This window comes from Suricata suricatta, chromosome 14 (assembly GCF_006229205.1).
Source record: "Suricata suricatta isolate VVHF042 chromosome 14, meerkat_22Aug2017_6uvM2_HiC, whole genome shotgun sequence".
Taxonomy (NCBI): domain Eukaryota; kingdom Metazoa; phylum Chordata; class Mammalia; order Carnivora; family Herpestidae; genus Suricata; species Suricata suricatta.
Window position 1 is genome coordinate 3,424,394 of NC_043713.1, and position 12,898 is coordinate 3,437,291.

A 12,898-nucleotide genomic window follows, 5' to 3' on the forward strand; every position below is an offset into this window, starting at 1 on the left:
TCCGTCAAGGACAGAAATTACATACTGTTTTTTTTGTTTGTTTGTTTGGTTTTTTGTTTCTTTTCCCCCCTAGGAAGTGTGTCTTGGGTTTTTCCCTTATTATTTTCGTTACTTTTTTTTTCCTCTTCTTTTTTTGGTGGTGGGGGTGGTTATGTTTAAATGAAGTTGCTTTTACAACACCAAAGAATCATCCATTTCCTATATAAAAGGTAGCTACTTTTTTGCATGGACCTCAAGCATATTGTAGTATAGAGGTGGAATTTAAGGAAAGGTATTAAGCAGGCTGTATCATGTATCTTGAATGTATCATAGATAAGCTGCTATACAACGATGGCCACTTCAGATAGCTGTGTAATTAGGTGATTAACTAGTTGGTACATAACCTTCTAATTTCTGTATAAGTCTAATTACATGAAATAGAAGTTGGGGTTTTGATTTTTTACTTTGCTTGTCTGTTTGGAGTGTAATTGTAACTTCTGTAGTGTAAATGATGGAAAATAATTGAATATGTTAAAAAAGTAAATAAATAAACAGAAAAAAAAATCTAAAAAAAAAAAGAAATCTCCTATTTGAGACCACACTCCACAAACTTTTGCTTGATAAAACTATAATTTTCTTTCTTAGAGGTTAAACCCTCCAAGGATATTTTAGTTTCCTGAGGTCACAGTGTACGCTTATCTTTAAAGGGTCAGTTCTCAGAGCGCAGGGGTGGCTCAGTCGGTTAAGAACCTGACTCTCGCTTTTGGCTCAGGTCATGACCTAACGTTTCGTGAGTCAAGCCCCACATCAAGCTATGCGCTGACCGTGCGGAGCCTGCTTAGGATTCTCTCTCTCTCTACCACTCTCCCTCTAACCCTTCCCTGCTCATGCTTGCTCTCTCAAATTAAATAAATGAAGATTAAAAAATAAAGAAAGGGTCCATTCTACCCAAGGGCTCAAGCAAGGGCATCAAGTGCTTTGAGCCTGTGATTTCCGTGCTCATTATAAAATAGAGCCAAGGCTGCGGCCACTCCCTGCCAGTCCCATGTGGGTCCCCGACATGCTGCGCTTTCTCAGAATGGGGGGAACTGATGCCAAGCATGCTCCTTGCTGTTCACAGAGCATTTTCCTCCTAGTTAATCCTCCTGAGCCCCTTCCTTCTGACTCAAGTGTATCTAGCAGGGAAGAAGACAGGTAGGATCTATGAAGAAAAAAAAAAAAGAAACTGAGACTTTATTGTCACTCAAAAAAAAAGATATATTCAAAAGAGAGAGAACTTTCTTATAGCCAATAATTTCAAGTGAAAATTTAATAAATAAATCAGATTTTTAAGTTATTTTTATACCTTTATTTTTCTATAATTATTCTATAATTTTCTAATGACTAAATTGCATAACATTCTTCATAACAACTTATGCTTCTTTACATAATGAGTTCATGGTCAAGGTGTCCATATTCTTCCATGATGAAATCACTGCCTGGCCACGCTTCTCAGGAAATGCCAAAAAAAATGTTCAAGAGTTCAAAAGGAACTGAGCTTTGAGGCTCACTTGAAATTTTAACCAAAATAATAAATAAATAAGTAAATAAGCAAAACATTAGTACTGAAATATCAACTCTTCATTTAATTCAGACCATTAATTATCTCATTTGACGGGGGTTTGCTGTGATGTCCAACACTGTGGGCCCCTGGCTTCAGCTGGACCGTTCGTTGGCCCTAAGAAGCTTTGGGCCCACGTGGCCCCTGACCCTTTGCAGAAGTAGGACACCCCCGCGGGGGCCGGGGAGCTGCCGCCTGAGCCCACCCCCCTGCCCCCCTCCTCACCCCACGCCTCCCACACTGAACAGACGGCAGGGGGCCTGGGGCGTGCTCTAGATGCGACAAGAAGCAGCTGGCAGAAAGTCACACGTCTCGTGGACCCCGCCCATCAGAAATTAAAGACCTCTCCTCCCCATCACCCATCCTAGGAATGACCGAATTATCCGTCTGTGCAGAACACGAAGGAAAACAGCTGGGGGAGGCCACTGATGAACAAACGTGGGCTATTTTTCTGGATTTTGTCACGTTTCAGGTTTTTAGGACTTGTTGTTTGCTAGGACCGGGATTGTCTTTCTTACACCAGCTGCCCTTATAATACCTCATTTTGTATTTATAGTTTTGTACTTTTTTTCTTAAGAGGCTTCCCAGCAAAATACCCGGTCTTTCCCCCACCGTCCACCAGGGCACTGGGCTCAGACCACCTCGTCTTCCTCTCAGATGGCTAAGGGGCGTCACCCACTCAGCCTCCAGGGAGGCTCAGAGCCAGGTCCCTGCCTTTGAGAAGGACTTTCCCCTCGGACTCACCCAAGAACACACTACCCTGCACAGAAAACAACCAAACACTCTCTGTGTAGACAGTTTTCCTAGAACACTGTGATTTAATGTTCCAGTCTGCCAATTCTTAGAGATCTCAGAGTTTCCAACATTCCCCACGCGAGCAGCTGTGGGAGCTATACCCATCCGGCGTCTACGTGGCCAGCGGGAGTCTGATCGTGTGCAGTGGGCACGTTCCGCAGCCGTGCGGTGCCCAGGAGAGCCGTCGCAGGCCCCCGGGTGCCACAGGCCACTTCTGCACACGCGGTGTCCTGATGGCAGAGATCTGCTCCCACCTCACACACGCCAGGCTGCAAAGCACAAACCAACCAGCAGGGAGCTTAGCAGAGTCAACAGCAAAGTAAAAATCTGTCCAGGATGGGCTCCAGATACATTGATAAGTGAGACAATGGATGAGTCATTTAGAAATGATGAATATTTCTAAAAACATCCCTAACCTTTTGAGCTTGATGTAATGGATGGTATCCAGTCTCTCCTGCAAAATAACGCTGCAGCCACTGAAGAAACAAAAACAAAAAAGTGTGTGCGTACACACACGTACACGTGTATGTGTATCCGTGTGAGACAGGGTTTTTGTTCTTGTTTCATACATGGAGCATGAGAGCAACAGGAAAATTCACCAGATCTCAGGGAGCCTTTGGCCCACCTCCCTTGGTTCACACATGAAGAAACCACAGCACCCCCAGCAGCTGGTTGGCAGAAGGACCAGGGATGGCCCCAGGGAACCAAGAGTTCCATGCCCTGTACCCCAACAATCGGAAAGAGATTCTGCAAGACATATGACACACACTAACACACGACATGCAGCTGGCTTTGGAAGTCAAGGAACCAGCCCTGCCGAGCGTAACTTACATGACCTCATGACAATCGATGTGACCTATCTGTAACTTTAAATCCAGTGAGCCTCGCTCTATATAGCGGAGGTAAGAGTAAGAGCGACAGTGGCACCTGGGTTGTTCAGTCAGTTGAGCGTCTGACTCTTGATCTGAGCTTGGATCATCTTCCCACAGTTCGTGGGATCAAGCCCCGTGTCAAGTTCTGCGCAGTGTGGAGCCTGCTTCGGATTCTCTGTCTCTTTCTGCCTCTCCCCTGCATGTGTGCTCTCTCTTTCACTCTCTTTCTCTCTCCAAATAAATAAACATTTAAAAAGGTTTTTAAAGAATAAGAGCACTACAAAAATGAAAGTAGGTAATACAAGTGTGCAGGGATACACTAAATTCCGTCCTTCTACAAGGATTTGTTGAGCACCTACTATTTACTAGACACTGTCCCAGGTCCTGTGTGTACAACACGGACAATTAAAGCTTAATTTGCAGAGGAAAGGTTTGCTATTATTCTTATCAACAGAATTTGCCATTTGCAAAGGCACCTTGAGAAGTAAACCACACCTAATGTTTTGTAACCAAATAAGTAAATACATCTCTGTTTCCGGGCTCAACTGCAACTTTGGGGATACTGTCATAGAAGACGTGCACCTTCCTGTCCGGCTGTATCCCCTCCCCTGGTAAGAAGCATGAGGAAGGCACGACTATGTAGCAGAGAGGCGAGAATTTGCTAGAACTGGGTCTGCTCATAGAATACAGACTACCTACCTTAGTGACTCCAGGGAAGGTCGGGGGGACGAACGTGTGAGTGCCACACGCTGAAACACGCCAACACGCCTGGAGTCCCAGCAGGGCCCCGGGGGGCGACCGGCATTTCTGGGACTTAGCACGTGCACACTACATATCACACAGGATGTCTACAGCACGTTGGGGATGCAAGGGTCAGAGGGTAGAATCTGAAGAGAATGTGCCTGGTGTCCACACTGCACCAGGGAGCGGAATCACGGATGTGACGAGACCCCGCCACCCGAGCAGACCCTGAAGGACGCAGAAAAGTCTGTGGCCACGGCAGGCAGCAGATTATGGTTGAATTATGTAGAGGCAGAGAAGAAAAGACAGCTGAGATAAATCGGAACATGGATTTTTTTGTTTCCCCTATTCAATCCTGATAACATTTATTTTATTACTCAGTGAAATTTTTACATGCATGGGATATATAACAAAATATTTTATATGAAGTTAATATTGATAACTTTAGTTTTCAACATACTCTCACTATACCATGAGATCCTCAAGGACCTTCTTAGTTATTTTTCTTTTTCCTAGAACTATCTGCAAACAAGCAGGTACTCAAAATAAGAATTTACTGAATAAATCAACCCATGAATGAACAATTGCAGAAATGAGCAAATGAGCTCCAGGAGGGAGTACTCCGTGCCCGTGATGACCATCCTGACTCACAGCAGAGAAATCTAACGAGTGGTGAAGACGTGTGGCCTAAGGGTGCAGCCCCAGCTGACATCAAGGCCACTACAGCGTTCCTTACCCAATAGCATCAATGCACAACCGGGGTCCCCCGGAAAGCTCTGGAAAGGTAGTAATGAGAGTCAGTGACCCAAGTCTACATGTCAAGAAGCCCAAAGAATTTTACGTTTAACGTCAATATTTATTTCTTATTTACTCCCCCACCTTATTCCGAGAAGGATGTAAGGCAGTTTGATTCATGCTCAGGAAGGCCACGCTGACTGACTGACTGCTGTTCACTTTCCCTTTCATGAGCAGGTGCGTGTCCAACCCGTCTGCACACCAGTGCGGTGCACCAGCCACCCCAAGGACCGAGGGCCAGCTGCGGCATAGTCCTTTATTACAACAAAGTGAAAGAAACTAATAATTATCACTCACTCCAAGCAATCTTTCAACAGGCAAAATCTTCCGATGTGCTGGGCCTACTGAGAAAATAAAACCAAAGCACTGCAAACACCAGGGCATCTCAAATTTCCGTTTTAAACCACCTAAAATACCACGGCAACAATCTGTCCCTCGAGTGGCTCATCAACAGCAAAGACGAGGAGAAAAAGATACTTTCACTGAAACCCTTGAACTACGTTTATAGAAATGTGCGTGTATAATACGTCCTATTTAACAGAAAAGTTAATGGAAATATCAAGAACCACCAGCATTTTCTTAATTTGAGTTGGTAACCAACCAACTCGCATAAAAGCACAATAATGAAGGCTATCTCATATACGAAAGATACAGAATTTAATGGGAAAAAAACCTTTCCAATAACCGCGCAGAAGCTGCAGCAAGGCAGTTACTATATTCCCAACGCATCGCCTCCACTCCGTCGTCCGGAACTGTGTTTATTATGAATTATTAGATTTTGGAGCAATTGTCCTCTGAAGAGCTCAAGATACTGCAAAATAACTTCTTAAGCTGTGCACAAACTTTATGAGGGACAGCCAAAGTGTCCCTGAAAATTGGTGGAGGAGGTGGAGAGAGAGACATAAATGGACGGAAAGAGTCAGGATAAGAAAAGGCAGCTGGTGAAAGGAAGAGGCGGGGCGGCCGGAGGGAAGAAGGTGTGCAGGGAACCAGCAGCCGGAATTTCAACCCCCACGAAAGGCTCCGTGGGGCCGCCTTGCTTCTCTCCAGCCCCCGGTCGGGCTCTGTGGTCCTTGGCCAGCCCTGTGGCCGGCCACCACGGACTCAGGGGCAGTGCAGCTCCCGGCATAAGGAAGATCCCCCAACTAGAGACTACATTTCAGCTTCTGTCTATGTAGATGGGGGCCCAGATAAACTTAGCAACTTCTCAAAGATAGTAAGTGGAATACAAAAGAGAACAAAGCCCCAGGTGGAGCCTTCTATTTCAAGAGCTCCAAAACCAACAACAAAAATGGATTTATACTTGTGTACAAATAACCCTAACACTCCGTGCTCCCCAAATAAAGGATTTTTTTAAGATTTTTAAAAAATCAATGAATCAAGCCTCCCAACTGACTGCATAAAGGTCTTACCAGACAGTGCTCTGCATCCCAGGTGGGCAGGAGGGCCGTATGCAGGCAGGACCAGCACCACACCAGAGGCTGCCCCACAGTTCAAGTACAAAACAGTTCTTCCAAGCGAAAGATGTAGGGGGTCTAACGTGACCCCTCCAAAAGGAAGTCTGTTTACAGGGTTCTTTTTTAATTTATTTATAAATTTATAAATGTATTGATTTTGAGAGAGAGAGAGAACAGGGGAGGGACAGAGAGAGAGAATCCCAAGCAGGCTCCATGGGTCAGTGCAGAGCCTGAAGCGGGGCTCGAACTCACCTACCACGAGATCATGACCTGAGCCAAAATCAAGAGTCAAACATTTAGCCGGCCGAGCCACCCAGGTGCCCCCGTTTACGGGGTTCTTTAAGCTCCGAAATTCTGTGAGCTACTGCAGTCTACCAGAATCCACCAGGCTGACTCAGTCCGCGCCCCACAACCCTGAGAACACATCGGTGACTCCCGCACACGAACGCTGCTTATCCACAACCAACAGACTATCACGGTGAGCGTCTGGGTGTATTTCGCACAAAGCTGGGGTGACGGGCAATCTCCGCGTTCCAGCAGTGACACTGTACGGACACGCGCACCATGAAAATCGACGTTAACACTGGAGCCTGTTAAGGGAGGTTTTCCACTTTTATTCCTCCTAAGTAAACTGTGCTATAATAGCAATTCCAGATTCCCCACAAAGTGAGAAAAGAATGTACTTTACAAGATACACGAGAACATATTGGGAGTAAAATATGTTTCTGTAGTTCAAAGTTTTAAATAGATAAGCGGGTAGGGCTGGGGAGGCTGCAGGTGAAGAAGCGTCGCTCTTCTGCGTGGGCGTGGGCGGAAAAACTCCAAAGAGAACTCCCGCGACACAGGAAGACAGGAGGCCAGCCCAGAATTTCCCAACTGCTGAGGCTCATAACCTGCCCTCCGGCCCCAGGCCAAGTGCAGGCGCGGCCGCAGACAGAGGGCAGGCCTGTGAAACAGGCTTGTGCGCTAACACAGACCCGGGAGTCCTCCCGAAATCCAAACGACTGTGAGACCTGACTCTGTTCCGGCAAATCCAACCTGATCTGAGTCCACTGGCTACAAACCCGACCTGAACGGATATGAGCGTATTTACAGTTACTCGCCCGAAGTGATGTGAATATGCACACACTTTCCTACAGAGAAATGCATGTTCCTTTCGTCCGTGAGGCCGCAAAGACAGACCACATAAGCGCTGACTCTCCTTCCAAAAAACCTGAGGAATTCTGAGTTCCAGAACATGTCTGACCTCAAGGACTTCAAGTACGGCGTGGTGGGGGCTCCCCTGCCCCTCCCTGTCCGTCGTCTGGTGGGACTGAACGGAAGGGTTCCCCGAAGTCCGTTACAGACCTAGGCTGTGACACTCCTCCCCGCCATGAGGAACAATCTACTAGAAGGAATGTTTTGGACCCTCAGAAATACCTACCAAGTGAATCAATGGAAACAAAATAATATCGATGACAAACTGAGTAAGGCAAACCTAATTCTCAAATTAAACTTGCTTTAGACTTTCTAAAATACATGCTAACCATCTTACAGCCACACGGTCTAAGTATCTGCCAGAGAAATCAAGTAAATAGAAAACATCCGGGTAAATCTGAATTAAAGAAGATAGTCTTCTGTGACACACAGGTCCCTCGATAGTCTTCTGTGACATACAGGTCCCTCAAGTTTGGTTTTTATTGATAAAAATTACCTGTGTGGTGACATTATAAGCCCAAGCCAGAAACAAAGGAAAAATTCCTACTTGGAAGGTCCACAAATAATGGATATATACCTTAAATGACTAAAAACGGGTCTCACCATGCATTTATTTCCCTTACTAAATTTTAGTCTTGTGAGTATGTAACATTGCAGGGAGCGGGCACGGAGCCCCGCTCACATGGGAGCCAGCAAGCTGCTGGTACCGAGGAGTGCCCTCTCCGTACCAGCGACACATGAGGGAGACTCAGTGTGCTCTAGGGTGACCCACAGAAAAGCAAGGATCTGTGAGAAGTCCCGTGTGGGAGAAGCTCTGGGAACACACATGGGCCAGACGCATGCAGATCCTTAGGTGACGCACAAAGGTGCCCAGTGATGGGCAAGGGCTGGGCAGCCTGGGGGCACCACGGAAGGGGTCGGGGAGCACCGTGGAGGGGGTCAGGGAGCACAACGGAGGGAGTCAAGTCGGGGAGCACTGCAGAGGGGGGTCGAGGAGCACCACGAGGGAGGCAGGGAGCACCGTGGAGAGGGTCCGGGAGCACCGCGGCAGGGGTCAGGGAGCACAGCGGGGGGGTGCTCACAGGCGCCCCATCACCCAGAGCTGCCAAGGCCCCACCGACAGGGCACAAACTCATCTCACCTCAGGCACCTGGGCCAACCCGAAAATGCCATCAGATTGGCCTCCACCCGGGGCCGCACCCCGAGAACTGTGGGGTTTGGTTTTTCCAAGCAGAGAACGTGGGTGAGCGTGTGTGTAACGGGCTTACTGAAATCTTACAAACCACGCGGTCCACCTCCCAGCCCCTGGCGGCACCCAGCTTGAGAAAGTGTTCCACAAATGTGGAAAGGGAGAAACGCAGTGTTTGAGGGGTATTTTCGAGTTTCCAGTCAAGGAATTTTCCATCCACTCCTTTGTTCTGTTTTCTTGTTCTTCTTGTAGAAGCCAGGAAGAGCTCACGCGACACCAAAAAATGACAGAGCAGTCAGGGGACTCCAGGAAGAGAGACAGCGTCTCTTTAATTTTGCACACATGATGTTTTCAACCGCTAAGGTCATACCTGCGTGTGGTGACTGACAACTTTTCAGCTTGATTCAAAGCAAACAGCTGCTGGTTTGATTGCCTAGCAACTAAAAAATGACGGATGACCCTTAAGATGGATAACTACCATAAATCACCTCATTCAAACGCTCCAAGAAAAAAATTAAAAAACAATGGTTTTCATGACATTTGCTGCACTCCATAATGTGCCGTGATAAATTCGGGCTCCTTACGGAGGCACGGGGCCGGCTGCACGAGTTCCGTCACTTCTGTCCTCCTGGGCGCCGGGGTCCCCGGGGAAGGCGGGCCTGGGGACGCCGTGGGGACGCGCCCCACCACAGGCCCCGGGGCTCCGGAGCTGTGCCGGCCACTCGCCCGCGGGGCGACTCGCCAGGCACCAGCATCCGGCATCGCGGTTACAACGTATTTAGTGTGATGACCTGACCTGGGCCAACGCTGCGGACGCCGTGATTCATAGGAGTCTGACGGTCTGCCTCCTGTTTGCAGAGATCTCCTGCGATCCCAAAAGGCCACGTGTGTGCTTTTAACTTGCAAATCAACAGGGGGCCGTCCACCGTGATCAGATGGACGGGAGGTCCCGACACAGGGTCCTTGAAATGTCCGGCGTCGGCACAGTGCTGAGCGAGTCTGCCGGGCGATGTGCAGCGAGGAAGGGACCCCGATTTTCCCGGGGGTCAGGGCACACCCCTCCCCTGAGGCGCACAGCAGGGACCCCCGGCGTCCTCTACACTCCTTTGTCCCTTGCGTCCTGTTACGTTGGACTTTGATTCTCTCCTTCTAAGGTTGTGTCAATGTCATCAGAAGGCTGCTTCGAAGAGAACCAGTCCATGACCGCACTTGGGTTAGCGGTTTGAGACAGAAAAGGACCCCCGTTCTCCTTCCAACAGCCCGCTCGCCCGTCCCAGCGGGAGCCAGCCCTGTTCCTGGGCACACTCGGCCGAGGGACAAGCGAGATCTGAGCGCCGTGCTGGGCTCCGAGCGCCGCAGAGCCACTGGGTCCTGCCCGCACGGAGCTCAGCGTCCTCTGGGACGCAGACGTGGCGTCGTCGTCAGATGGACCGGGCCCAGGGCAGGCGTAGCGTCTGCCTTACATTCACCCCCGCAGACTGCGCAGCCTCCAAAACCTGACAAGTTTCCAGTGCTACAAGGAAAGAGTTCTTGTTCCGCAGACGGCACTACCCCCTAAGCGATTGTCTATATTTAAAAACACAAAGGGGGGTGCGCCTGGGTGGCTCAGTCGGTTAAGCCTCCGACTTCGGCTCAGGTCAGATCTCACATTCGTGGGTTCGAGCCCCGCATCGGGCTCTGTGCTGATGGCTAGCTCAGGACCTGGAGCCTGCTTCCGGTTCTGTTGTCTCCTTCTCTCTGCCCCTTCCCCTCTCATGCTCTGTCTCTCTCTGTATCAAAAATAAATAAAACGTTTTAAAAAATAAATAAATAAACAAAAACGCAAAGGGGGCAGGGGTGTTAGGGGGAATGGGCATGCATCCCAAGTCAAAAGAAGCATCATCACAGCTGTGGTGGCACGTGGCACATGGCGCTCTGGGGCCAGCAGTGGCAGCCCTCTGCGGTGACCTGGCCTCACTAGGAACGCCTGGAGTCCGGGGCCCTGGGTCAGACACCTGCCCGGGCCAGCTCTGACTGCGGCCAGCCCTCCACTCATTGTTAGGAGCGCATCTATCCCAAACCCTGAAAGGGAAGGATGACGTAAAGCAATGTGAGCAACAAATGAAGTGAGCTACTCGCAGAAGAGCCAGGCCCCAGGTAGCCGGCGCTGCCGACGCAGATGTCATCGCACAGGGAACAGCTCAGAATCCACCAGAGGGGAAGGGAGTCTTCCGTGATCCGGGGCACATGCAATTATGTGTGAATTTCTGGGATCCGCGCCCCGAGAGGGAAGAACGGACTCTCTCGCAAGTCCAGCTCTACAGTTTTCTAAGAACAGAGGGATGAGAGCCCATCACTGGAGGGGTCGACCGCGCGCGCTTGACCTGGGCAGGAAGCTCCCATGTTGACGCAGAACGCAACACTGGTGTTAATTAGGCCGACGGGGCTACTGGTGCTGCATCCGCCACTACCTCTCGGCGTCCGAGATAACCACGCCGTCTCCCCAAAGCTTCGTGCCCCTGACCGGGCAGGGTCCGGCTTCCTCGTGTCTTCGTGTACATGGGCCGCTCTGTATAGCGCTTAGGAGAGGGGATCCCACGTCAAAGAAGCAGTCTTCACCGTTTCCCTGGCAATGGTGAGTTCTGGAGTCCATCTCAACTTCTAATATTATCCGAGTCCTACTGGATAAAGAAGATCTGGAAAGTGGTCTTTAATATGCATCCGCGTGGCCACAGGCTATGCTGCCAAACTCTCTTAGCAACTCGGCCTGCACCCTGACTGTCCCCAGCGTGGGGGCCCCCGGAGCGGGGAGCACTGACCAGGACAATCGGGTATGCTGTCCCTTTAAAACCAGAATGCTTGTTTCCTCTCTGTAAGAAAAGTAAATCACACTAGAGTGAGTTGAGCTTTGAAAAAAGCATACATCCATTAAAGTTCATGGATTCGCGTTTCCAGATTGTCCCTCCCCTGGCTGGGTCTCAAGTTACAGCCTTGTACAACCCAAGTCTAAATAATATTCACCATGATAAATGGTACCATAACTCCGATATCCACAATCAATCTTTGCTTTAAAGATACATCCATCTTCAATAATGTTGATGGGGATTCTGTAAAATGGGAAACGTGACTGTTTTCTCGACCTCGTGACGGTGGGGGACGGAAGCTCTGAGTGATGGCTGTCAGCTCACATCTGGCTGCAAAAATAAATTAGCCTTATGTAGACAAATGAAAGGGCCAGTTCTGCCTAGAAAACAGCCACTCCTGAGCAATGGCTAATTTATAGGACTTCTTTCTGGAAAGTTCCTGGCTGAGGCAACAGTCTGCTTAGCTATCTCTTTAAACGGTATCTGCAGCTGTAAATAACTTCAGGACCAGGGACCATACAAAGTACAAAGGGGTAGGGATGGGAGAGAAACAATAACTTTTCTCACGTTCTCACACATGATTAAAATGGAAAACTCTTCCCTTCAAGGGGGGGAAGAACACTTTAACCAAATGATTTTACATTTTAAAACACTGTACTCCCCTCTGGCACATCTTTTCCTCGTTCGGGCTCTTTTCTGGTGGTTTGGGGACTCATCTAAAAAGTACACAGTCTGGGGGGGACAGGAGGGCAGACTTTCCTTTTCTTCCTGGAAAAATGATCCTTCTGAGCAAGTCTGAGACCGGAGCCTCATCACTGTCTTTCTGGGGGCAGGAAGGGGGTTACGGACTCTACGTTAACAGAGAAAGAGAAGAAACATCTATCGGGTTTCGGGAGGTGGTTTCAGACACAGCGTGGAGTAAACCCCACTTCTTCGGCCCTAAAATAAACAGAAGACCAAACTTTTGCCGGGGAGGAAAAAAAGGAAACTCGATCCCTGCTCTTTATGTCTCTGACCTTGTCTCGCTGAGGGAAAACTCGGTCCTTCGAGGCTGCTATAGGAAGTGGGGAGAGCGAGGGGGCCGAGCCCTGGGGGGGTGCAGGCGCTGGGGCGGGGGTCCCCGGGCACACAGCCTCTCGGCAGCTGCTGCCCGCCAAGGCGGGGAGGGTTAACTCTGGGAAGGGCGAGGGCTTACAGTAATGCTGTGACGACAGAGACATCACAGGCTTTCCTGGCAAGGGGCTTACAGAGGGTAGGACGGACTGCAAAATGAACTCTCTCAGGCTTTGTCGGCAGGCTTTCCCAAGGCCCAGCCTGGCCCCTTTGATAAATGACACATGTCATTCTGTCACAGCCTGACAGTGCAGCTGGGAGGGCTGCTGATGTATGGCTCCAGTGAAAAGGAAATCAACTTTTTGGCACCAAGTGAG